The sequence below is a fragment of the Antechinus flavipes genome, chromosome 3 (genome assembly GCF_016432865.1).
Source record: "Antechinus flavipes isolate AdamAnt ecotype Samford, QLD, Australia chromosome 3, AdamAnt_v2, whole genome shotgun sequence".
In the NCBI taxonomy this organism is placed as follows: Eukaryota; Metazoa; Chordata; class Mammalia; order Dasyuromorphia; family Dasyuridae; genus Antechinus; species Antechinus flavipes.
Window position 1 is genome coordinate 219,805,973 of NC_067400.1, and position 26,823 is coordinate 219,832,795.

Genomic DNA, 26,823 nt, shown 5'->3' on the forward strand with positions numbered 1-26,823 from the left:
CAATGTCAATCCTCAGGCCTCATTTTATTTTTATAATCCATTGTTGAATTAAAGACCAGAAGATTAAATTCAAGTGATTGATGCTAGGAATATATTTGAGAGAAATTATGATTTATGTTCTTTCTGACAGTTATTCACTTGAATTCCACTTAACAAACATTTATTAATTGTCTTTTATATACAAAACATTTTAGAGGCCACTGGGAATAGAGAGATTAAAAAAAAAGCTGAATTAAAATATCTCTCCTTTGTCTTTAAGCATTTTTTATATTTAAAAGTGGCATCTAGAGAGCATAGTGGATAGGGCACTGAACCTGAAGTCAAGAAGTCCCAAATTTAAATCTAGTTTCAGGCATTTACTAGCTATGTGACCATAAGAGAAAGTTAGTTACTTTCTGCCTCAGTCTTCCCATCTATAAAATAGTGATAATAATAGAATATTCTTTCTAAGGTGGTTATGAGAATAGAGTGAGATAATATCTATAAAACACATTATAAACTTAATAGGACTGTATTTATGCTATTATCATTATTATCATCATCTTTCTTATTATTAGTTGTGATTCAGTCATATGTGTATATATGCAAGTGTATACATACATATATACATACATGCATGAATATTTACATATAGACTTACATTGTGATGAATTTCAGAAAGAAATAACTACTACCAATTGAGGGGAAAGGATTGCAGGAAATCCTTAGAGGAAATGATATCTGAAGGAGTCTGGGTAATTGATATCCTTCATTTGTTTAAGAAGACAAAAATGATATGACTATGTAGACTTATAAGACTAATATAAGCTCAAAATCCTTTGCCAGATTTTTGGGAACAAGTGCAGATCAGGCATAAATAGTTCATAAATCCAACAAAAACATTTGGAGTAGATTTCTCTAAATTTGCAAATCTCATGGCTTTTGTTTTGTTTTGTTTTGTTTTTGGATGTACTGCAATTATTCTTTTCTCATAGAACACAGTACCTTCTTTGATGTGGACACATCTTGCTGAACAGTCTTTTGTAGTGTCTCCCATGTCTTTATTCAATTGATTCCAAAGTTCTTTAGAGAGACTGGAGAATGTCCTTTGTATTGTTTCTATTGACCACCAAATGAACACCTGGCTTGGTGAATTTTCCTTAAAATAGTCTTTTAATTAAATGTATATTTGGCATGTGAACAATGTGGCTCGTGCATCAAAGTTGTACCTTTTGAAGCAGTTTTAATGCTTTGGAAGTTTAGCTCAAAAGAGTACCTCAATGTTTAGTTTAGTACTTTATGTTACCAGCTGCTCCCTAAGACAATTAAAATGGAAGCAACTCAATTTCCTGGCATGGAGCTGGAATACTGTCCAGGTTTCACATTCATAAAACAATGACATCAACACAATGGCTTTGTAGGCCTTTATTTTGGCAAGCACTTTAATACCTCTTCTTTCCCACACTTTTGTTTGGAGTTTTCTAAATACTAAGCAAGCTCTGTCACTGTACACCAATTTTGTCATCTATGTGGACATCCCTAAAATTATACTGCCAAGGTAAGTTAATTTATCCCTAGTTTTCAAAATTTTTCCATTTTCGGTGACTGATGTTTCTATATTGATGATGCTCTTCTCAGTAGAGGAGAATTGTAGTTTTGTGGTATTGATAGTTAGGCCACAATTAGCATAAGCAGCAGAGAAGTAATCTATTCTCAGTTGTTCATCAGTGTCAGAGGTTGTACTGAGTATACAATCATCTTTGAACAAATATCATGAACCAACTACCCCTCCACTTAAGTCTTGGCTTATAACTCTTTCCAATTAAATAATTTATCATCAGTGCAATAGCTAACTCTGATGCCTTTTTCATCCTCCTTAAAAGTTTAAGAAAATATAGCTGGAAACATTATGGTACAAAGTATGGGAATAAGTAAGCAACTTTGCTTCATTCCATTGTTGACTGAGAAAACATGAGAGTATTATCCATTATCCAGGCAAACCTGCCATCATGAAACTGTCATTCAATACTGCTGAACTCTGGGCAACCAATTTTTGCTATAATTTTCGAAAGGTCTTCATGATTGACAGTATCAAAGATGTTGCTTAGATTAAAGGATACTCTATACAGACTTCTGTTATATTCCTAGAATTTCTTCTTTTTGTTCAATAACAAATACCATTTCTAAAGCTACACTGACTCCCAGAAAGATAACCATCTTCCACGTGAAGGATCAAATTTCTGATTCTGACAAGAATATTGTCAACAATGGTTAAAAGAGATATCTCGCAGCACCTTGATTGTCATAGAACAACTATTTCCCTTTACTTTAAAGTGATGGATAAAATGGAAGGAATCTTTGAAGTTTTGGAGGATAAATTCCTCTTGTCACATAAGTAGGAGAATTTCTATCAATTTTTCTATGAGAAGACCTCCTTCTTTGTAAATCTCAGCTGGAGTAGAATTAGCACCAGATGCATTGCCACTTGAGAGAAGCCTGAAATCATTCAAAACTTCTTCAGTTTTAATTTTATCTAGAAAATTATTGATTCCAACCTAAGGAAAATAATGCTTCAGCATTAATCGATGATGGTCTCTTGAAAACACAGTGGAAATGTTCAGCCTATCTGTATGGGATCATATTCTTATCACTAATAAACATGACTCCATTAATGCTGAATAGTTGAAATGCACCATGACTTTTTGGTTCATAAATAGCATTCAGGACATAATAAAAGCTGTTTGGATTGTTACCATAAGCATAAAGCTGAATTTCTCCTGCCTTTTTACTAAGCCAAGGGTCTTCCATCTTTCTAAACTTCACTTGAACTTTACTTTTGATGAAATTAAAGGGTGTATTCTTAGAATACACTCTTTTTCTTCTCCAATGTGTCCAATAGTATTTTAGCTTAGCTTTCCCTTTGAGTTATTCATGCTCAGAGAAATGCCCTAATCTGTTGACATTCTGTCTTCTGGTAGTCATCTTTCCTTGAAGCTACTGCTTTTGTTGAAAGTAAATATTTAGCTTGAAAAGGACAAGTCTATGATCACTCCAGCATTCTGCTCCACACATTGCTGCTTCACTCCTACATCCTGTTTTTTTCTTCTTCATACAGTGACATTGTCTATTAAATGCCAATGTTTGCTGCAAGGATATATCCATGAAATTTTGTTGCATTAGGCCCTGGAATAAAAAAGATTTTCATTCAAATATGGCCTCAGACATTTGCTAAATATGTAATCTCAGGAAAGTCCTTTAACCTCTATGCCTCAGTTTAATCAGGTGCAAAAGGAAAATAATAATAATAATAGCATCTATCTGAAGTTGTTGTGATGATAACATGAGTTAGTGCTGTAAAGCAAACTATATATATGTAATATTATGCTATATACATATTATTATTAATAATAATTACTGTCTAGGCATTGTGACATCACTGAAGATTATGGCCTAGATAATCAAATATTCAGTTCTTTAGGCAAAAATAGGCAGAATATAGAGAAGAAACAGTCTGATGGAGGAAGATGAGGAATTGAGTGTTATAGGTACAGGAAAATCCAACAAGAACACAAAGAAATATAGTTTTAAAAGAGAAGAATTAGAGATTAGGACCTATCAGTCAATCAACAAGTATTTATTAAGCATGTACTATATTCCAGGTACTATATTAAAGACTGGTAATAAAAAGAAAAACAAAGCAAAACACACAGTTTTCTCAAAGTGTTTATACTGTAAATAAATGGGTTCTGACAAAAATATAGTTTCTAAAAATAATTTTTAATCTTATTTTATTTTTTAATTTATGGAATAAAATGAGCAGTTCCATCACAGAGGACAATAAAAAAAGATGATTATTCATGATTCTGCAAATTTATTATGTACAACTTGCTATTCCTTTCAAACATACAGCAAAATTATTGTGCACATTTCTTTTTTTTCTTCCTTCCACCCCCTCCATCCTAGAGACAAGTACCATTAGACAATGTGTGTGTGTATGTGTGTGTGTGTGTGTGTGTGTGTGTGTGTGTGTGAAATTATTCTATAGATACTTATATTTATTCTTTCTCTGGATACAGATAGCATTCTTCTTCAGATGTTCTTTATATTTAATTCACTTATTTATAATAGTCAAAATAATGTATTCACTCAAAGATATATGTATGTTTGAAGACCAAATATTCCTAGAGAATGTAATTAAATTTTGATTTCCAAAAATTTAGTAAAAAAGACTTAATAGAGTTTTGTCTATGTGATGACAAAATAATTAGTCTAATAGAAAGTAATTAGAGAAGAAACACTTTAATCACTATCTTTCTTTTCCCCTTGGAAACTTTAAGGATGGAACTTGAAGGAGGGCAACAGAAAGACTGTAGGATGAAAACTATCTGCAGAGATTATTATAACAGTTTGTAGAAATAGTGAAATCATTCTATTCATACTCTGACATCTCAGGTGTTGAATTTCTTAAGTGGTGATGACACTGAAAGAGAAAAAAATATGGGAAAAACTAGATGAATTATTCAAAGCTACAGAATATATGTTTAATATATGTTTATTGCATTGAACTGGCACAGTTTTCAAGGAGCTGAGGGATTGCTACCTAAAGCATTAAAAACATCAAAATATTCTTAGTAAGGATCACAAAAAATGAGCAAAAATAGATTTTTGTAAGTGATAGTGACCAATAGAATGCTTTTTGACCATACTGTTGAACCAAAATATATAGGTATTGAACCAAAAGATACAGGTAAGTACCAGTGGTGCCTACTGTTTGTTGATCATAAAAAACAAACAAACAAACAAAAAACAAAAAAAAAAAAACCTTTCTGCAACATAAAACACCACCTTACATGATCTCAATCTAAATGAAGTGTCTCTCATGTATATGTCAATATTATACAATATTCATTTAAAGACACAGTGGTAGAATTAACCTTCTTCAATAACCTACTCATACTCAGTGTCAAATATGCCATACTGGGAGACATGTTTCTTTGCTGTCATAATTATAAATCAAAAAAGACATAGAGCAAGAGAGGGATTCCCAGTTGATAGTAAAGTCCACCAGATGCTTCTATTTGTGGATGACATTGTCCTGATTATGTGGAGACTTGTCATATATAATCTAAATGAGATCTACATGCAGTCTAAAAAATTTAGCCATTTTTCCTATGCAGAAAGAAAAAAAATAAGAATTTTAAATGATCTTTTATGCAAATTATGATATACAGATTTTAGAGTATTTATAATCCTTATTCATCAATAGATATATAGATATCTAGGTATTTAGAAAAGTATAGAGATGATATAGAAATAGATTTGACATAATTATAGACAACATAGACATAGTCATGGATTAATTATCTGTCTTTTGATAGAAAAACATATGCTTATTCTTACTCACTTATTTAAATAGATCTATGAAAATATATACATAAAATTTGTCTAGCTATTCCCAATAGAAATATCTATCCATTCATTTCTCTATCCTTCATTCTCAAAGAGGATTATAACATCTGGGAGGTGACATCATGACATGCATCTGAATTTGATTTAAATAAGAGAGAGATATGCAAGGTCACCTGCCTCACCTTCCTCTCCAGAGCCATCTGGGTCCAGTGGCAAGATATAGATCAAGACTATTAAAGATGGCTCTGGATGAAATTGGAAACCTTGGCCTTTTTAAGTTAAGGTGCTCAATAGGTCTCAGTCTGACTGATGATACACTCTGTTTTTATGTCTGTCTGTCTGTCCATCTTTCTGACTCTCTCAACAAGGCTACTATTTTATATATCTTGGATAGAAACTGAAGCTGGACCATGAACCAGACCTGGAAATGGACAGATGAAGGACCATCAACTTTAACCAAAGTTTTATTGTTGTTGTTTAATGACCATAAACTTCTACCTAAAAGAAAATCTCAGGACAGCTAGATGGCACAGTGGATAGAGCATCAGCCCTGAAGTCAGGAGGATCTGAGTTCAAATCTAGTCTCAGACACTTAACACTTCCTAGCTATGTGACCTGGGCAAGTCACTTAACCCCAAATGCCTCAGCAAAAACAAATGAACAAACTAACACCTCATTGTTGTTGTATAACTTTGAACTATGTTATACAGTTGTCTTCATAGAACTAAAATTAGGGATTGCTAAAAAGATTATTAAAAGTAATATGATGGATTACTCCAGGATATAATATATACAAACCATAAATTGCAAAAGATAAGCAGTATAAAGTATATTCTAAAAGAAATATAAGAGCAAAAAGAAAATGGGATAGCCTCCTGAGAATTGCTTCACAAATTTTGTTTTTCTTTTTATAACCTCATAATTTTAAAAGGAAATGAGAAGAGACCCACATATAGTAAGTGTACCTTCTGAGTTTAACTTATGACAGAACATAGACTATAATTGAACAGTTTGAATAAGTATGGATGAATTATAAGATGCATTGTTGTAGTTAATACCTACAGGTTTAAATTACAGATGTGGTTGATTACTTGAATATGTCAAATACATATTTCTAGCCTTATACTTGACATTAGAACAGTGATTTAATTGATGTAAGGAATACTTCATATGGTGTCTCCTTCCATTAATGCAAATAATTCATAGGCTTAATGAGTTTCCTGGAACACCAAAGAGTTAAGAATTTCACATTATCAGAACAGATGGTCTGTATCAAACTTGAACCCAATTCTTATTGACCTTCTGCTCATGTATTATATCACATTTTTTAAAATATAGCAGTATTTCATTTTTCCATTTATATGTAGAATAGTTTTCAGCATTCCTTTTTATAAGATTTTGAGTTCCAATTTTTTTTCTCCTTTCCTGTCTTTCCTCCCTCCTCAAGATAACAAATACTCTGGCATAAGTTATACATGGACAATAGTTTTTAATTAAAACTTTTTATTTTTAAAACATATGTATAGATAATTTTCAACATTCACCTTTGCAGAACCTTATGTTCCAAATTTTTTTCCCTCCCTTCCTTATATCTCTTCCCTAGATGGCAAGTAAACCAAAATATGTTAAACATGTGTAATTCTTCTATACGTGTTTCCACAATTGTCCTGCTACACAAGAAAAAATAGATCAAAAAGGAAAAAATCAGAAAGAAAAAAAAATGAAACCAAACAACAACAAAAAAGTGAAAATACTTTATATCCTCATGGTTCTTTCTCTGGGTGCAGATGGCTCTCTTCATCCCAAGACCACTAGAACTGGTCTAAATCACCTCATTGTTGAAACAAGCCATGTCCATTAGAACTGATCATTGTACAATCTTTGTTTCTGTGTACAAAGTTCTAGTTCTATTCACTTCATTAGTTCATGTAAGTTTCTCTAAGCCTTTCTGAAATCATCCTGGTGATTGTTTCTTATAGAACTGGACAATCATTTTTTAAAATATATTTCCACATTGGTCATGCTGTGAAAGAAAAATGAGAACAAAAGGATAAAACCACAAGAAAATAAAAACAAAAAAAAGGTAGTTCTCTCTCTAAATGCAAGTGACATTTTCCATTCTAATCCAAGTCTACTGGATTGTCTTGCATCACTCTATTGCTGAGAAGATAACTACAGAATCTTGCCATTACTGTGTATAATGTTCTCCTAGTTCTGCTCACATGACTAAGTATCAAGTTCTTTTCAGATTTTTCTGAAATCAGCCTGTTCATCATTTATTATAGAACAATAATATTCCATTACATTACCATAATTTATTTGGCCATTCCATAACTGATGAACATCCATCCAATTTCCATTGCCTTACTACCACAAAAAGGGCTGTTACAAACATTTTTTCCACATATAGATCATTTCCCTTCTTTTATCATCTCTTTGGAATACAGACTCACTAATGACATTGTCTGGATCAAATCATATGTGCAGTTCTATAGCCTTTTGAGCATAGTTTCAAATTGTTCTCCAGAATGACTGGATCAGTTCATCTAACTCCACCAACAATGTGTCAATGTCCCAGTTTTCCTAAATCCCTTCCAACATTTATTATTATTCTTTTCCTATCATCTTATCTAATCTGATAGCTATGAGGTAGACCCTCAAGATTGTTTTAATTTGAATTTTTCCAATCAATAGAGATTTACAGCATTTTTATATGAATATAGATGGCTTAATTTCTTCATCAGAAAATTATCAGTTCATATCCTTTGACCATTTATCAATTGGAGGATACAATAAGAATTGTATTCTTATAAATTTGACTCAGTTCTCTATATATTTTAGAAAAGTGGCCTTTATCAGAAACACTGCCTATAAAAATTGTTTCTCAGTTTTCTGCTTCCTTTTTAATCTTAACTGCATTGATTATATTTGTATAAAACCTTTTAAATTTAATGTCATCATAATTATGCATTTTATATTTTAAAATGTTCTGTATTTTTTCTTTGGTCATAAACTATTTCTTGCTCACTTATTACTTATAACATCACCCTTTATATCCAAATAATGAACTCATTTCAACCTTACCAGAGTATGAGATGTTAGATGTTAGTCTAATCCCAGTTTCTGTTATACTGTTTCCCAGAAATTTTTTGTCAAATAGTGAGTTCTTATCCCAAAAGCTAGAGTTTTGGAGCTTATCAAACATATATTACTATAGTCATTGATTACTGTATCTTGTATACCTAACCTATTATGATACAACACTACATTTTTCAGCCAGCACCAAATTGACTGCTACTTTATAATAGACTTTGGGTTCTATTATGACTAGGCCACCTTCCTTTTTATTATTATTTTTTATTTGTTCTCTTGATATTCCTTGACTTTTCATTCTTCCAAGATGAATTTGTCATTTATTTTCTAGCTGTGTAAAACATTTTTATTTTTATTTTTGCAGTTTGATTAGTATGGTACTGAATATGTGATTTAATTTAGATAGAATTTCATTTTATTATGTTAGCTCATTTTATCCATGAGTAATCAACACTTTTGCAAATGACTGGATCTGACTTTATTTGTGTGAAAAGTGTTTTATAATTTTGTAACTGTGTTGATAAAGTTCCCGAGTTTCTCTTGTCACATAGACTCACAGATATTTTATATTGTTTACAATTATTTTAAATGGAATTTCTCTTTCTGTCTCTTGCTCATGGGCTTTATTGGCATTATATAGAAATGCCCATGATTTAAGTGGTTTATTTTATATCTTGCAACTTGGCTAAAGTTGTGGATTATTTCAAGTATTTTTTTTTGGTTAAGATAATCTAAATATTCTATCATATTACTTGCAAAGAATGACAGCTTTGTTTCCTCATTGTCTTTTTTAATTCCTTCAATTTCTTTTTTTTTAAATAATTCTATTACAATATTGAATAATAATGTTGATAATAGGCATCCTTGTTTCACCTCTGATTAGATATGTAACACTTGCTGATGATTTTAGTTAGGTGCTCTTTATTATTATAAGAGAAATTTCATTTATTTCCTATGTTTTTAACAAGAATAGGTGCTATATTTTCTCAAAATAGTTTGCTACATTTATTGAGAAACCATATGATTTCTCTTAATTTTGTCAGTGAAATATATATTTTTCCCTGATATTTAACCAGCCCTATAATTCTGATGTACATCGCATTTAGTTACCATATATTATCCTACTGATAAATAGCTATAATCTGCTAATATTTTATGTATATTTTTAGCATTGATTTCATTAGAGAAATTGGTCTATAAGTTTCTTTGTTTTGTTTCTTTGTAATTTAAATGTTAGCATAGCATCTTTGTCATAAAATGAATTTGGCAGGACTCCTTTTTTCTCTTTTTCCCCAAATAGTTTATATGCTATTGCAATTACTTGTTTTTTTTTTAATGTTTGGTAGAATTCACTTGTAAGTAAGTACATCTAGCTCAGGAGATTTTTTTTTTTTCTTAGAGAGTTTACTGAGAGCTTGTTCAATTTCTTTTTCTAAAATGGAATAATTAAGTATGAGTTTTTTCTCTTCTGTAAATGTGGACAATAAATATTCATCCACTTCACTTAGATTGTCAGATTTATTGGCATACAGTTGAATAAAATAACTCCTAATTGTTGCTTTATTTTCTTCTTCATTGGTGGTAAATTCACCACTTTCATTTTTGATACTGATAATTTGGTTTTATCTATATCTTTTTTCTAATCATGTTAACCAAATATTTATTTAATGTCTTTTCCACATAAGTCAATTTAGTTTTATTTGTTATTTTCATAATTTTCTTTCTTTTAATTTTATTAATTTTTTTTTTTTTTGCTTTTCCAAAATTTTTAATCTCGTATTTGATTTGGGGTTTTAAATTTGTTCTTTTTCTAGCTTTTTTTGATTGCTTGCCTAATTCATTGATCTTTTCTTCTTCTATTTTATTCATCCATGCATCTAGCGATGTAAGAATTCTCCTAAAAATTGCTTTGACCACTTTCTATAAGTTTTGGCATATTGTCTCATTGTCATTCTCTTGAATGAAAACATTATTTTTATAATTTCCTGTTTGACTCTTTAGGATTAGATTATTCAGTTTCCATTTAGTTCCATTTCCATTCAAATTTTGATATATTTTTCCATGGTCTTTATTGAATATAATTATTGCATCATGATTTGAAAAGGATGCATTTAGTGTTTCTGGATTTCTGCATTTATCTTTGAGAATTTTATTCCAGAGTGTATGGAATAACATTTTATTTTATTTTTCCTGTGTTTTTTTTTTTTTTTTTTTTTTTTTAGTTTTTATGTAGATGTCATGTATTGCTGAGAACAAATTATATTCCTTACTATTGCCACCAATTTTCTCCAGAGGTCTATCATATCTAATTTTTCACAAAATTTATTCATCTCCTTAAATTATTTGTTATTTTGTTTTAAGATTTATCTAGTTCCAGATGAGTTTGACATCCCCCAACTAATATGCTTTTCTTTTTATCTCTTCCTCTAGCTCACTTAACCTTCTCTAAGAATTTGCATACTGAACTTGATGCACATAGGTTTAGTATTGATAGTGCTTAATACATTAGATAATGTATTTTTTAAAAATAAGATATAGTGTCTTGCTTTACCTCTTTCAATCAGATCTATTTTTGATTTTGCTTTGTCTGAAACAGGATTGCTACTGTTCCTTTTTTTTTTCTTACTTCTGCTGAAGCATAATATACTCTGCCCCATACTTAATACTGTGTGTAACTTTCTACTTTAGATATGTTTCTTGTAAACAATATATTGTAGAACTCTGCCTTTTAATTCACTCTGCAATCTGTTTTATATTAAAGTATATCCAATTCACATTTAGAGTTATGATGACTAGCCATGTAGATTTTCCTCCATCCTATTTTTCTCCATTTATTTTTTTCTATCTCCTTTCATCCTTTCCCTCCTCCTCAGAATTTTGTTTATCACTATCTCCCTCAATCTTTCCTTCCTTCTATCACTTCCATTTCATTTAGCTTTTGTACCTCTTTTTCCATTTTGCAAATTCTGTTTTCAAGTAATTTTTTCATCAAGTTATTTTTCCCCATTTTAACAAATATGTTTTAAGTTGTTTAATTTTTAAGGAGTTGTTTTGTTTAGTCAGTTTTTGTGCTTTCTTTTTTTAGCCGTTGAATTTTTAAATATTTCTCCTGCATAGCCCTTGTTTCTTTCCCCAATTTTTTTTCCTACCTCTCTTATTAGATTTTTAAAATCTTTTTTTTTTTTTTTTTTTTGAGCTGCTCTAAAAGAACTTTTTCAGCTTCAGGGCAATTTATATTCCCTTTTGAGACTTCACATGCAGGTATTTTGCCATTGCTGTCCTGCTGCATTTGTGTTCTAATCTTTATTGCCTTAATCAGAGCTCTTTCTGCTTTGCTATTTTTAAAAATCAAACTTTGCTCATAGGACATAAGGAACACTCTCCCAAAATCCTTTTGTAGTGGGACAGTGGTCGCATCACTGAAGTTTTGTGCTGGAAGTGGTTCTGGCTTTCCCACCCCACTGGGTTAGCCTGATTGGTACCAAGTTTAGGGGCTAACAATTTGCCTTCTGTGCTGGGATTAGAGGCCTTCGAACTGGTCTGCTTAATCAGTGAATCACTGAGCTAGAATAGAAGGGTCAGTGCTTCTATCTGCTTTATGACTAAGGGTTTCCCACTGAATTGCCCATTCAAAGCCAATGCTGGGCCATGCTCCCCTTTTACCAAAGTGAAACAGAGCTTTCATGAAGTTTTTCTAAGTTATATTAAGCTAGAAAAAAAATAGTTTACTTCATCTTACTGTGGGTTCTATCACTTCAGATTTTGTTTAGTCTTGATTTAGCCCTGTTTCTAAGGAAAATTTGGGAGAGCTCAGGCAACTTCCTGGTTTCTCTCTGTCATCTTGGTATTGCCCCCAGTATATCTCTTCTTTTCTTGTGCCTCAGTAAATCCTTTTCGAAGTCAATACAATTTCGGATAGCATTAATGAAAGAACAGAGACCCCTGTGAGTGGAATATTTAGTTCCAGAGGCTCTACATTTTTAGAACATTGAGATGGAGTTTGTCCAAATAATGATGATGAGAGTGAAAACATTTTAAATCATGTCATATGTATATTGCTTGTAGTAATAGGGTATCTAGTTGAAAAAAAAAAAGTATGAAGCATTTCATTAACAGTGAGAATTGTGTAAAAAATGCATCAGTTAGATTAAGTGATAAAGTTTTTTATTATTCAAAGTCTTGAGATTAATTCTAAATAACCACTAGTCAAAAACATTGGTGGAATTTCTGTTCTGATACCACTTTCACTAGATGACTTCTAAAGAGTCCTCTAATTCTGAAGTTCTAATTGGATGAAATGCTTAAAATTCAATAAAAAATTACATACAGATCATATCCCCTAAGTTTATAATACAAATGCATCTTACAGACCCTCCAAAATAACTTTCAAAGTAAATTTTTAATTATCATTAATAGTTGCCATTGAATGGATTTATTTTGATGCAAATAATATTATTTAAGGATTGTGTAGGAATATCACATCAGTATAACATTCAAAAATATTATTTCCTTTTCCTTATTTACCTTATTCACTTTTCAAAATCAAAAATATGATTATTTTTTAAATGGGTAAATGCTATGTCCATTTAGTCTTCTGTAATTTGTGAGATGAGATTTTCTTTTTAAACTCGGATCTGCAGTTGCAATAATAATTAATATTGAGTTGTAAAACCAATAGAAAATGTGTTACTGGAAAAATTTCTAAAAAGATGTGTGCCTATATATCCCTTTGTAATTTGATCATAATAGACAGATTAAAGTTTATCTCAATCTGTCAGTTTCCAAACATTTATTGAACACAGAACTCTTTAGTATGGGTTTTAAGAACATTTCTGAAAATTAGTTTCAATGTTAAAAAACACTTTAGTTATCACAGATAAATGTAGGATGCGGCAAATGTACTACAAGATTTTAAAATGCTTAGTAGAATGGATATATCATATCATTGCAATAAAATATTTAATTTCAATATATAGCACTTACTTTACACACTTGGGTTTTGAAAAGTTTACCTTTCTTGATGATGATCTATCAAAGTTTTGGGGAAGATGGGACACTAACTTAGATATAATAATTGGAAATAAAGAAGCTCACTTCATTGTTTGATGAATTGTTTTATATATTACTTACTGGCCACTTTTCAGAACACAAATAATTCTCATCATTTGCTTTCTTAAACTATGACTACTTTCATTGGGGTTTATGCACCACCCTAAGAAATTCTTTTGGCTAATTCAGTACTTAACTGCTCCATTTTCATCTTTTAAGATGAAAATTTTGTACTGAACTACTAATAGAAATTATTAAATCCCATTTCTATGATTTATTGCTATTAGAATGAAAGTCATTTTTCCTCTTGTACCAGACTTCCAGGACCCTCCAGGGGTACCATACTCTAGGATGAATTTATGAATGCCCCCACTGCTTTTCTGATTAGAGCCATAAATAATGTAGAATATGCAATGATAAATATTCTGAATAAGCCTAGATGTTTTACATTCTTCAAACCTGACCTTGTTCAGTGCCTTTTGAAAGTCAAAGCTTTGTTTTGTGTCAGTGCCTGCAGGGATAGAGGTTGGTGTGTATCTGATTGATAAAGTCAGCAACAAATAAGAGTCCGGTGTAATGTACTCTCTCTGCAATACAAGTATATGATTAATTTTCCTTCAGATATTGATCAGTGGTGCCAGGGTAATATCCATTTACACTCCTTCCTGTTTGCTTTCTTTATAATCACACTTTACTCAGCAGGGAAATTGATGATAAACAGAAAACACATTTTTGCTTCACCTTGGGCCAAGAGGTTTCCCATTAGATCATGGGGATAGGTTGGATTAGTCAACTGAATTGACCTTTTCCCACAATTTTTTTTTTCCTTCAAAGTGGTTTAAAATTCATTGGTCGTTTTTAACTAAAATAGGCCTAGAGGGCAGAGAAATAATGAATGTACCCTAACTATTAACAGCAACCTGCAAGTAGGCTTTGCATCCCTTGAGTATCTTATTTCTTCCTACTTGGGATAAATATACTTTGATTAATTTTGGCAGCCCTTGAATAGTGGAACTAAACTGAATGAGTATTCTAGCCTCTGTGATAATTCTAGTCTGTGATGATATCACTCTTCATAGCTCTCCCTTAAAGACTCATAGTCTTCATTGTGCAAAATGATTTGCTGCAGTCATTCTTCAGCTGTTGACATCAGTGATGCATCACATTCGAACATTGACTCAAATACCTCCAAAGAGATGAATAAGCCCTTTCTAAGTGTTTAGAACTGCTTATAGTTCTTAGTATTATCTTGTTTTTCTTTCCTTTAAAAAAAAAAATTACAGTGCTACTTTTCAAAAGTGCTCAATGTAAATAGTTGGCAAAGAAGTATAAAAATGCAGGGAAATTATTATTATTATTCTGACCTTCATACTTCCTGTTTCCTTATTTGCACAGTAGGCTGTATACCTTTGTTTCTCATATTCAAGTGCCTTAACCACTCAAATCATATCTGGTTACCTTGAGGAATATTCACTCTAATTTTTTCAGCTTTGATTGATTTATTAAAAGTTGGAATTGTAATGGGCTGAGGCTTGAGTTGATGCACTGAGGTCCCACACATGTGAGGCTAAATAGTAATTGGACCATACTTTATTAATATATAAGCTTGGAGAAAGAATGGCCCCCGCCCACTCTTTGTGCAAGTCCTGATGTGTTGTATAGGAAATGATGATTTTGGTGCGTGGAGGCAGGGGAATGGAAAAGCAAGGGAAAGGAGAGACTGCTGGCTAGGGTCTTGTCACAGCTGCTCGTATTGCTTTCACTACAGCCCTTCATCTCCAATCCCCCTCTGCTGGCTGGCTTCCTGTCGCAGCTGCCCATATTGCTATCACAATCCTTCTTGCCCATATTGCTATGGCAATCCTTTTTTACCTCTTCACTTCAATAAAGATTGAAGATTTTCCCCTTAACCTGAATTCCTGACTCCAGCTGATTTTAAATACATGGTCATAACATAGGATAGTTTAACATATGTGCATCTGTAAAGGGAAAAAAAAAATCTTTTGAGTAAGCAAAAGTTTATCTTTGGTCTGATATAGCATGTAAGACTACATTCCAGTTTTTAAGTTTTGTCATTATGATTTCATTCTTACTATTCAAATGGATCTGCCATCTTTTTCCTTCATTAATGCAAATGGCAAAATGGGAATCTCTCCCAATTCTTTACATTTCCTTATTTCTCCCTAAAATAATGAAACTACCAATGGAGCAGCTATGATTTTTCACCTGTTATACATTGTTTTGGTCATGTGACTGTTTTCCTAACTGCTTTATTTCTTTTAAATGATTTGCTTGAACTTTTTTTTTTTTTTTCAGAATTCCTTCTTGGTTATGCATAGCATCCAGTTCATAACCATCATATGGCTTTCCATTTCCCTTTCTAATACTACATTTAGTTCTTTAAAAGTATTGATATTAAAGTAATAACAATGTTCTAGGATGACCAATTATAAATGACTTTGCTATTCTCAGTAGTATAGTCATCTACAACTATTTTAAAGAACTTATGATGAAAAATCCTATCTATATCCAAGACTGATCATGTCTGAATACAGATTGAGGCATTCTCTTTTTCTCTATCTTTCTCTTTATTTTTAACTTAATTTTTCTTGAGGGTTTTTATTTTCATTCAAGTGAAAGGATAAGGGAGAGAACCCAGAATTGAAAAATCTTAAAAACAAATATTAAAAAAAAATTGTTTCTGATAGAACTTTGACTACACCCTATACATTTTTGTATTTCATCTCAATTGTTGTCATTGTCTTTGATTAAATTATTGATAGTTTCTATTACTTGTTTTATGATCCACACATTTTTATGATTAGGTTATTTAACTACCTCTTGCTTTTTGTTTGTCCATGGGTTATTTGTTCGTTTTGTTGTTGTTGATGTTGTTGTTTTCCCAAAGCAATGGAGGTTAAGTGACTTGCCAGGATCCTATATGTTAGTATACAAGTTAAGTATTTGGGGCCAGATTTGAACTCACATCTTTCTGACTGCAGCGTCAATGTTCAACCCACTGTGCCCTCTAGCTACACCTGATCTATTGTTTTATAATTTGTCTTCCATAGCCCTATATTTAATGTGACTTTTTGTTGCATTATGATCTAAAAATAATGTATTGAATACTTATGCTTTTCTGTGCTTTGTTCAGTGGTTTTTAAAACCTAGTGAATTTTGGGGTAGGTACTATTTATCCCTGAGAAAAAGGTATGATCCTTTCTATTCTCATATCATTTTTCCCTAAGGACTATCAGAACTATAATTAAAAAAAACTATAATTATAACTTCTTTGATGCTAATTTTTATTTAGATTTATCCATTTCTGAGAAAATAAAATAAGAGGTTCTCTTATTAGGACAGTTTTGTTGTCTATTTTAACTCATTTAACATTTTTTTTAAAGAATTTTTTTTTTTTTAAGAAGACACACACTTAGATATTTATTTTCCTGGGGGTAAAAATCTGGTGGACAAGTCCAATATGTCAACATTTTTTAAAAATATATTTTGTTTTATTTTATAATAACTTTATATTGACAGAATCCATGCTAGGGTAATTTTTTTTACAACATTATCCCTTGCACTCGCTTCTGTTCCGATTTTTCCCCTCCCTCCCTCCACTCCCTCCCCTAGGTGGCAAGCAGTCCTATATATGTTAGATATGTTGCAGTATATCCTAGATACAATATATGTTTGCAGAACTGAACAGTTCTCTTCTTGCACAGGGAGAATTGGATTCAGAAGGTAAAAATAACCCAGGAAGAAAAACAAAAATGCAAATAGTTCACATTCATTTCTCAGTGTTCTTTCTTTGGGTGTAGCTGCTTCTGTCCATCATTTATCAACTGAAACTCAGATCTCTTTGTCAAAGATCCTTTAAGAATTTGAAAAAGATACCTTGGAAGAACTTCAGAACAGATCTTTTTCAAATGGACAAGCCTGGGGCAAGGAGCAAGAAAATTAGAACAATAATTAGGAGTTACTTTGCCTAACTACATGCCAATAAATTTGATAATCTAAATAAAATGGAGGAATATCTACAAAATATAGATTGCCCACATTAATTGAAGTACCTAACAGATGCTGAAATAAGTTATTTAAATAGTCCCATTTTAGAAAAAGAAAGAGAATACACTATTAATCAACTCCTTAAAAAAAAAAAATCTTCAGTGCCAGATGGATTTACACTTGAATTCTACAAAACATTGAAAGCATAATTAAGTCCAATACTATATAAACTATTTGAAAAACTAGGGAAAGGAGTCCTACCAAATTCTTTTTATGACACAAATATGGTGCTGATAGCTAAGCAAGGTAGGGGGAAAATAGAGAAAGAAAATTATAGTCCAATCTCCCTAATGAATATTGACATAAAAATCTTCAATAAAATATTAGCAAAGAGATTACAGAAAGACATCCCTAAGATAAATACGCTATGACCAAGTAGGATTTATACCAGGAATGCAGGGCTGGGTCAATATTAGGAAAAGTATTAGCACAATTAACTACATCAATAACCAAACTAACAAAAATCATATGATTATCTCAATAGATGCAGAAAAAAGCATTTGATAAAATCTAACACCCACTCCTATGAAAAACACTAGAAAGTATACAAATTAATGGACTTTTCCTTAAAATGATCAGTAGCATCTATTTAAATACATCAGCAAGCATGATATGTAATGGGGACAAGCTAGAACTATTCCCAATAAGATCAGGAGTGAAACAAAATCACCATTACTATTCAAAATTGTATTACAAAATTTGGCAATAAGAGAAGAAAAAGAGATTAAAGGAATTAGAGTAGGTAATAAGGAAACCAAATTATCACTTTTTGCAAATGATATGATGGTATACTTAAAGCACCCTAGAGAATTAACTAAAAAACTACTAGAAACAATTCACAACTTTAGCAAAGTTGCAGGATACAAAATAAATTCACATAAATAATCATCATTTTAATATATTACCAACAAAGTCAATGTTGAAAAATTTTCCATGCATGTGTTTTGAAAATAAAAAGCTTTAAAATTAAAAAAAAAAATGAATGCTGTATCATTTGGTGCATATAGATTTAGTGTTGATATACTTAGTTTCTGTGGTACCTTTTTAGCAAAATATAATCTCCCTTCTCATCTATTTTCATTAGATCTATTTTTGCTTTGGTTTTATCTAAAATAATGATGTTTTCCTTTAAAAAAATTCAGCTGAAGCATAATACATTTTTCCAAACTTACCTGGACTCTTTATACCTCTCTGCTTCAAATGTTTTTTTTTTTTTTTTTTTTTGAATAACACATTGTAGTATTCTGGTTTTTAATTCCACTCTGCCATTCATTTCTGTTTTAAGGGTGAATTAATTCCACTCACATTCACAGTTTGGAGTACTATTCATTTTACTCCATTCTGCTTTTGTCCACCTATTTGTCCTCTTTCTCCTTTTGCTTCTGACCACTACCTTACTAAAATTACCATTCCTTCTCTTATTCTCCACCTTCTTTCTCTCATCTCCATCTGTTCCAGTTTCCCTGTTAACTTTCTACATCTAATTGAATGCATATTTTATTTCCTCACAAAATGAAATTTGATGAAAGTAAAGTTCAAAAGTAATTTACCACCTCTTAATTTCCTTTCTATTGTAAAAGATCTTCCATTCATCTTCTTATGAGATGATTTACATGCTCTACCTCCCCCTTCTCCCTTCTCTCTCAGTACATTCCTCTTCCCTCCCCCCTTAATTTTTTTTAAAATTATCTTATCCTAATCAATTCATACCCATGCCATTTCTCTAAGTATGCTTCTTCTAATTATCCCAATAAGTGATTAAGAGTTACAATAATAAGTATTTGTGTTTTATGTAGAAATGTAAATAGCTAAATGTTCTTGAATCACTTATTGTTCACTTTCCTGTTTAACTTTTTATATATCTCTTGAATGTCATATTTGAAAGCTGCATTTTCTATTTGACTCTGGTGTTTTCATTAGGAGTAGTTGAATATCCTCTAATTCATTAAATGACTACATTTTTCCTGTGAAGGATTATACACAATTTTATTGGATATGTGATTCTAGGTTGCAATCCTAACTTTTTTGCACTAAAACAGCATATTTCAAGATCTGTGATCTATAATTCAGTAGCTATAAATCCTATGTGAATTTTTTCTTTCTGTCTGATTCGAATATTTTCTTCTTGACTTGAGAGTTCTGAAATTTCATTACAGCATCTCTGGGAGTCTTCATTTAGGCATTTCTTTCAGCAGCTAAACAGTAGATTCTATTTATTTTTATTTTACTGTCTGGTTCTAAAATATCAGGATAATTTTACTTGATAATATTTTTTTTCAAATAGCATGTGTAGGCTTTTTTTTTTTAATCATAGCTTTTGTATAGTCCAGTAATTCTTACATTACTTCTCCTCAATCTATTTTTCAGGTGAGAAGTTTTTCTTATGAGATATTTTCATTTTTTTTCTAGTTTAAAAATATTTTTATTTTTTTTTCTTGATATCTCACAGTCATTAGCTTCCACTCTAATACTCCTAAAAGTTTTGTTGTTTGAGGTCCTACACAATGAATTATCAAGAAATGACTTAGAAATGCCTAATATTCCTTTAAAATTATCTTTTTTATTTAGATTTATAAACTAGTAGTAATCTGTTATTTTGGAGATATATAACAAATTACATCTAAATTCATAATCTTAAAAATCCAAATGTTTATAATTTTTTGTATTGTTTTCAAAATCTGTATCTGAATTTCTTTTTTTCCCTTCAATATTTTATTTTTCCAAATTCATGAAAAAATACTTTTCAACATTCATTTTTAGGAAATTGTGTGTTCCAGAATTTTCTTCCTTCCTTCCTCACCTTTCCCTTTCCCAAGACAGCAAGCAATGTGATATAGATAAAAAATGTGCTATCCTTTTAACCATAATTCCATATTTGTTATGTTGTACAAGAAAAATCAGATCAAAATAAAAAAAAAATTAAAAAAACTCCCCAAAATTAAAGAACAAAAAGGTGAAAATACTATGTTTCAATTTACATTTAGTTTCCATAGTTCTCTCTCTGACTGTGATTGACTTTTAACATCCCAAGTCTACTGGAAGTGCTATGAATCACTGCATTTTTGAGACAATCCAAGTCCATCACAGTTGATCATCACATAATCTTGTTACTGTGTACAATGTTCTCTTGATTCTGCTTACTTTATTCAGTGTTAGTTCAATAATCAATACATTTCATTATCTTCATATACCATAACTTACTCAGCCATTCCCCAACTGATGGGCATCCACTTACTTTCAAGTTTCTTGCCAACACAAAAAGCTTTGCTCCAAAGTTTTTGCATATTATGTTTTCTTTTCTCTTTTTTATTATCTCTTTGTGATACTGATCCAATAATGGCACTGTCTGGACCAAAAGGTATGTAGAGTTTGATAGCCCTTTGGGCTTAATTCCAAATTGCTCTGCAGAATGGTTGGATCATTTCACAACTGCACCAACAATGTATTAGTGTTTCATTTTTTCCACTTCATCATTATCTTTTTCTATTATTTTAGCTAATCTGAGAAACATGTGGTGGTGTCTCAGAGTTGTCTTAAGTTGCATTTCTCTAATCAATAAAGATTTAGAATGATTTTTCATATTGCTAGAAGTGGCCTTAATTTCTTCATCAGAAAATTGTTCAAATCATTTATTTGCTGTCCAAGTTATAGATGTTTATTTAGAAAATGGAAATTACATGGAGTTAGAGAGATTCTGTATGATTCAATTGAATATTTTCAGAAATTGAAATAAAACTTGGTTCAGTGTGTAAAAAATATTTTCTTTTTGTGCTTCTGTTTGTATTTGGCCAATTCTACTTCAGAAGGATTTATTTTCTTCAGTGATTTTTTGACCTCTTTTTTCCATTTGGCCAATTCTTTTTTTTAAAGTAGCTATTCTTTTCAAATTTATTCTCTATCAATTTTATGTTAAAGTTGGGCTCTGTTTCTGGGGTTGAAAGGACATTGTCTCAAGCCTTAGGGTTTTTGTTCTTCTCTTATGAGATAATCTTGGGAATCTATAGGTTGTTAATACCTCCAAATTAATATGATCAAAGGAGAGATGTGTTCACTGCTTTCCTGGTTTGTGAATGACCACAAAAACTCTTTCCTACCCTGAAATTGTGTTCAGTCTTCTCACTCTTGCTAGGGTAAAGATAAATAACCTTGGGATTGCCATCTGGAATAACATATAGCCAATGCTATAGCATCCTGTTCCTAGTGCTAGCAAAGAGTCTTTTATAATTTCCTTTTAATCAATTGTTTGACTATCTTATCATTGGTGAGCTGAGAGTCTTTGAAGCTCTACCCTTGCTGATTCAGTTGCCTCCAAGTCATGCTAATGTCTTCCTAGGGTTTGGGCTACAGTGAACCACAGTTTCATTGTCATCCCCATCAGGGTAACCTTTTCCCCTAGCTTTCTATGCTGTCTTGGATGAAAAATTGTCTCATCCATCTTTTTGTACTTCTAAAATTTCAGGATTCATTTTGAGGTGTTATTTTAATGTTGCTTGGATGGGAATTTGGAAGATCTCAGATGAGTTTTCTCTGCCATCTTGGTTTTGCTCCCCTCCCCTGTCTTCTTAATTCTTGAGGTGTGGTGAGCTTTTTCTTCTCAAAAAGCAGCCAGGTGATAAAAGTTCAGATCTTTTATTATCTCCAATATAGCCCGGTTAGCTTAGAGGCCTATCTCTCTGCTTGGTTCCAAGAGCTCTCTCCGAATGTCTTTAAATCCAAAGGTCTGGTCCTGCAGCCTCTGCCTCTGCTTTCTTCAGCCTCCAGCCAGCTCCAGTCTTCATGTCATTCCAGTGAAATCTCGACTTGTAGCGTCTTCCTCTGAAGAACTTCTTCGACTGGCCCATTGGCCTATTTATGCTCCTTCCAGAGAGAGGGATTATGGGTTTTCTCCCATAGTGCTCTCTGGCCCAAAGAACTTCAAGGGAGGTATGAACTCATTGAACTCCAATGAGTAAAGGTGTGAACACAAGCCTTGTATTGATTAGTTCTACTTAGTAACTAGTTTCAGGTTCTGGCCAAAACATCTTCTTGTAAGATTAGATCAACTCTAATTAGTTAGCAGTTAGTAAGGATTCCAACATTGAGGCACACTCAAGAGTGAGTTTCATGCCAGTGTCTCTTCAATTTTCTATGACTTCATGTAATCAATATAATGTCAACAACACATGGAGCATCAACTGAAAATCTCTTCTTGAACTAGATTCCATTTTGGATATTTTGCCTGAATTTTGATAAAAGCTGATAAACATATTTTTCTCTATTTTATGCCTTACCTAATGATAATTAACAGACAATAATCAAATAGGTTTAATCGGTCATAATATCTTCCAAGGAATAACAATTGATTTTTTATGTAGTTGATGGGAGAAATCTTTATTTAAAAGAACCTGTAAGGTATCTTTTTTTTTCCCCTTTTACTGAATCAAATGCTTTTTCTTCATCAACAAACAATAAGTAGAAAAGTATCTTATCTCACCTATATCTAAGTTAATTATAATATTCTAAAAATAGAGTTCATTGTTAGATATCCTTTGTTAACATCTGCTTATTACTTTCTTTCCTTAATTCCTAATTCCTATTCCTTAATTCTTACTATTCCTTTAAGGTGCCCTCAATTGAAATCAAAATGTTTTTGTTGAGCTGGCAAAGTAGGTTATAGCAATCATTTATTGATTTTATCTCACTTTACAAAATTTGGTGAGGTCTAACATTTTCCCATTGTCTTGGTATCTTCCTCTTTTCTCATGAATTATCTTAGCATTCTAGCCCAAATTTAATTTACCATTTCTTGGTCTGATAGATATGCTTTTCCCATAGTTTCCCATTACATTCTTTTTAATTACATTTCTATATCCTGTATAGATAAATATCTACATTTGTATATTCTATTACCTTTGATGGAGATAATAGTTTGATCAAATACTTCCTGAAAATATTTTCCCATTGCCTTTTGATACTAGGTCCCCTGTCATTTTTATCCTTGTATTTCCAAGACATCTCAAAGTCATGTATTTTTGTCAATCATGCAAACAAGCCATCATGTTAAAAAGAAACTCATAAAATGAGGTAGGATAGTCATATATTAAAGACAATAGAAAGTAGTTTGCTTAGGTATATGCTTGACTAGTACCTACAACATGATTAAAATAAATGTAGATGAAATCTTCCAATTTGAAGCATCTATGCAAAAACATAGACAAGAATGAAAAGATATGATAGACTCAAGCCATTTTTAGTGGAGTAAGTACTCACATTGATAAGATTAAATAATAGATTTATAAAACTAGATTACTGGTTCCACTATGGGTGAATCAAGAACCATGACTGCTTTTAAAATTCATTAAAGAGCTATAAGGGATATACAAGTGTAAATTAAAATCATATAATAGGGTTGGGAATTAAATAGGGGAGCTAAGTCCTATTTAGCTGATTGCTTGTTTTTACAAATAAGTAATCTCCTAAACTTTTCAAAGTAATACTGACATTAGATAGAGCCCTAGTCTAACAAAAATAATTATATGTATCTATAAAAATATATAGACATATGTATACATCTATCTATGTAATTTTTGTATATTATTTGTTGTAGCATAGTTCCCAAATCAACCCTAAATACATGATAGCCTGCAAATTTGTTGTATGATAAGACCTTTGATTTATAAATAGAAACACTCATACAAGTCCAAGTCTCTCAGTTTTTAGATTAAAAAAATTGGATCATTGAGAGTTTAAGTGACTTCTAAAATGTCACGAAGAACCTTAAATAAGATAATAATCCAGATTTCTACTGAAATTCAGCATTCTAAACACTGGTTAACACTGTCTATCTTATCTTGTCTTCTAAAGTTATTATATTAAGGAAATTCTTCAAGGAGAAAAATAAAGAGTCTTTCAGGAAATAAAAAAAAATGACACAAAATAAAGTTATAAAAATGGAAGTGAAAACAAATCATTTGCGAGAAAAATTATGATTGAAGTAGAAAGCATCATTTGGAAATGAATTCATAAGGGAAGATTTAAAAAACTTTACTAATCCAGAATGAATCTTTTGAAATTGATGTAATAAGCCACTATATTTTCTAGAGCTGAGGTGTGCATTCACTCAAATGCATATGAAAACAAATAAGTTCTTCGAAAAACTGGCACTAGAATGATTTGGATGAAATTAAAATGACATTGATATAGGCATAAAGGTTTGTTAACTAGTAATAGAGTGAAAAAAATGTGGTGTGGGAACTCCTGTCTAACTTCAGCAATTTCCTTTTAATTTGGTGTCAGAATGTATCTTTCAGAGCAAAACAAACAATCAAACTAACAAACAAAATACACAACCAGAAATTCAACCTATATACTATTTTTTCCAAAGACATTTTTCATATTTATTGCGAAATACAGCTGCTATTAATTGATTATGATGATTTTTTTAAAGAAAGCATTGAACTTTTTTTTTAATCCCAGTTTATGCCAATGTTTGCTAGGGAAATTGAAGCAAGTCAAAGAGGTTGAATTATTTATTATTCAGGGTATATTAGGTGAAAATCTTAAAGAGAATCTTTAAAGATAAAATTAGTATGTGACATTGTAAAAAAGAAGTTAAAGATAAAAACACCATTAGAATGGGAATAAACATTTTTTTTTGATAAATAATATTTTACTTTTTCAAATTACATGTAAATATAGTTTTCAACATTCATTTTTAAATAAAATTTGAAGCATCAAAGTTTTCTCCCTTCTTTTTTGCTCTTCTCTCCTCTAGACTGCAAATCATCGTATATAATTTATATATGTGCAATCATGTAAACATGTTTCCACATTAGTTATATTGTAAAATAAGAAATTGAACAAAAGGGAAAAGCTACTAAAAACACCCTCTCAAAAATTGAAAATGATATGCTGTTGTGTGCTTTCTAGAGCCCCCACTGTGGGGTGCCAAAATATACTATCCAGACTAGCTCTCTGGAAGATTTTAGGATCAGCCCGAGTCCTTGCTCTTAGTGGAGGAGTGATGAGGTGAGACTCATGTGGATCATCAAACATGGAGCCCTTTTATTCCAAATTTTCTCAGCCTTATATACCCAAATACTCTTCCATAACCAAAGCAACACTGCACATGTGATAACTATATACTGAGCCTGTGGAAATATATAAACAACTTGCTATTGTATGTAGATGACTCTTTGCCACTTGGTATCACATGGCTTTAATTACAACACAGGTTCCCACTGACCCCTGACTTCTCAGGAAGGCTGAGAGCCTTTAAGGGATATGGGGAGCTGAACCAGATATTCAGCTAAAGGGTTCAATCATACCTCATCCAGAACCTGCCTGCTATCTGAGCCCTCTCCAATACGCTTCTATCTGCAGTCATTCTCCATTATTTTTTCTCTGGATGTGAATAGCATTTTTTGTGATGAGTGATTTGGAATTGAAGAGTTAAGTCTTTCATAGTTGATCACTGCATAATGTTGCTATGACTATGTATAATATTCTCCTGGTCATGCTCTCTTTCCTTAGCATCAGTTCATGTAAATCTTTTCAAGTTTTCTGAATCCACCCACTCATAAATTCTTACTGCAAAATAGTATTTCATTACACTCATATCACATCTTGCTCAGCCATTCCTGAATTGATTGGCATTCTCTCAAGTTCCAATATTTTGTGACCACCAAAACAGCAAAAACAGCTATTATAAATGTTGTTGTACATGTAAGTCCTTTTCCCTTTTTAAATAAACTCTTGAGGATACAAACCTATTAGTGGTATTGTTGGAAAAAAAGAGTATGAATAATTTTGTTGCTCTATGTTCATAGTTCCAATTTTTTCTCCACAATGACTGGATCAGTTCAAACTTCATCAATAATGCATCAATGTCCCAGTTTTCTCACATTCTCTCCAACACTTATCATTTTTTCTGTCATTTAAGGTAATCGGATAGATGTGAGAAAGTACACCACAGTTATTTTTTCAAGGCAATCCCAATAAATTTTGGATAGAAATAGCACCTGCATCCAAAAAACAACTAAGGAAATTGAATGTAAGTCAACATATTCTATATTCACTTCTTTTTTTCTGTTTTTTTAAAAATTCTCTCATAGTTTTTAATCTTTTGTTCTTATTTTTCTTTCCCAACATGATTCATAAAGAAATGTGTATTTAAAAATTGTGTATTTAATATACATGTATAACCAGAAAAATAATTTAAAAAATTTTTAAAAAAAGTTATCCCTC

General features: G+C 31.4%; 1 long non-coding RNA gene across 1 annotated transcript in view; it reads left to right on the forward strand.

The window, feature by feature from the left end:
• The window catches only part of LOC127553666 (uncharacterized), a 68,528-nt gene extending 41,915 nt beyond the window's left edge, over positions 1–26,613 (forward strand). The window contains exon 4 of the long non-coding RNA XR_007951798.1: positions 26,519–26,613. This is a non-coding gene — a long non-coding RNA (uncharacterized LOC127553666). The remainder of the gene's footprint in view (positions 1–26,518) is intronic.
• Positions 26,614–26,823: the final 210 nt, after the last annotated feature.